Source organism: Vigna unguiculata, chromosome 8, assembly GCF_037176805.1.
Source record: "Vigna unguiculata cultivar grain cowpea cultivar isolate G323 ecotype 2 chromosome 8, ASM3717680v1, whole genome shotgun sequence".
Lineage (NCBI taxonomy): Eukaryota > Viridiplantae > Streptophyta > Magnoliopsida > Fabales > Fabaceae > Vigna > Vigna unguiculata.
Genome location: NC_140799.1, coordinates 50,001 through 52,500, shown reverse-complemented (window position 1 = coordinate 52,500; position 2,500 = coordinate 50,001).

Below are 2,500 nucleotides of genomic sequence, written 5' to 3'. Positions count from 1 at the left end.
CACGTATGCACGCACACGCGCACACATGCACACACACATACACGGACACATAAATACACACGCACACACACCAACTCACCCATCCACCCATCCACCTACCCACACACACACGCACCAACGTACACATGCACACACACACACACACTCACACTCACACACCCACACAAACACACACACACACACATGCACACACACACACAAAAACACACACACATATACTAACACACACAAGCACCGACAGACACAAAGACACACATACACACACACACGCACACATGCACACTAAGACTGACATACACACACACTCACACTCACACAACCACACAACCACACAAACACACACACACACACACGCACACACGCACACGCGCTCACACGCGCGCACACACACACACATACACACTCACACATACACACACGCACACACCGTCACACGCACACACACACACACACACGGACACAGCCACACACACACACAGACACACAGACACATACACACACACTCACTCACTCACACACACACACGTACACACACGCACGCACACTCGCACATACACACACACACACGCATGCACACACACACACACACATACACCCTCACACACGCACACATACATGCACACACGCACACACACACACACACTCTCTCTCTCTCTCTCACATACACACACTTTCTCTCACACACACACGTACACACACGCATACACACACACGCACACACGCACACATGCACACACGCACACACGCACACACGTCCTCCTACCTACCAAACACACACCCACACACACACCCACACACGCACACCCTCACCCACTCATCCATCCCGCACACACACACACACACACACTCACACACGTCCACCCACCCACCCACCCACAGACACACACACGCACACATGCAGTCACACACACGCCCACACGTCCACCCAACCACCCATCCACACACACACACACACCCACCCACCCACACACACACACGCTTACACGCGCGCACCCACACACGCACACACGTCCACCCACCCAGCCACAGACACACACACGCATACACACACACACACGTCCACCCACCTACCCACCCACAGGCACACACACACGCACGAACGCACACACACACACACACATGTCCACCCACCAACCCATCCACCCATCCAACACACACACACACACACGCACCCACGCACAAATGTACATACATCAACCCTCCCACCCATCCCACCCATTCCACACACACGCACTCACACACACACACACGGCCACCCATCCACAGACACACACACACACACGCACACATGTCCACCCACCCATCCACCCACAGACACACACCCACACACCCACCCACAGACACACGCACACACGCCTACACGCACGCACGCACACACGCACACACGTCCACCCACCTACCCACCCACAGACACACACACACACACGCACGAACGTACACAGAGACACACGTCCACCCACCAACCCACCCACCCATCAAACACACACACACGCACCCACGCACACATATACACACATCAACCCTCCCACCCATCTCACACACACGTCCAACCACCCATAGACACACACGTACACACACAAATGCACACACGTCCACCCACCCACAGACACACACGCAAACACACACACACGCACACACGTCCACCCACCCATTCACCCACAGACACACACACACACACACGCACACCCCTACCCACCCACCCATCCCACACACACATACACACACGCAAGCACACCTCCATCCACCCACCCATCCCACACACGCACACACGCACGAACGCTCACACTCACAAACGTCCACCCACCCACCCAACCACCTATAGACACACACATACCCACCCACCCACAGACACACACACACACGCCTAAACGCACGTACACACACACACACACACGTCCACCCATCCACCCAGCCACAGACACATACACACACACATACACGTCCACCCACCCACGCACCCACAGACACACACACAAACGCACACCCCTACCCACCCACCCATCCCACTCACACACACACACACACACATACGTCCACCAACCCACAGACACACAAACGAACACACGCGCAAGGGCACGCACTCACACACGGACACACGTCCACCCACAGACACACACACACGCACACACGTCCACCCATCCAGCCACCCATACACACACACACACACACACACACACGTAGACACGCACACATGTACATACATCAACCCTCCCCCCATCCCACCCATCCCACACATACGCACACACGTCCATCCACCCATAGACACACACACACACCTCCACACACGTCCACCCACCCATCCACCCACAGACACACACACACACGCACACCCCACCCACCCACCCATCCCACACACACACATACACGCACACACGTCCATCCACCCACCCACACACCCACAAACAGACACACACACACACACATGCAAGAACGCACACACGTCCACCCATCCACCCACCCACCCACACACAGCCACACACGCACACCGCCACCCACCCAC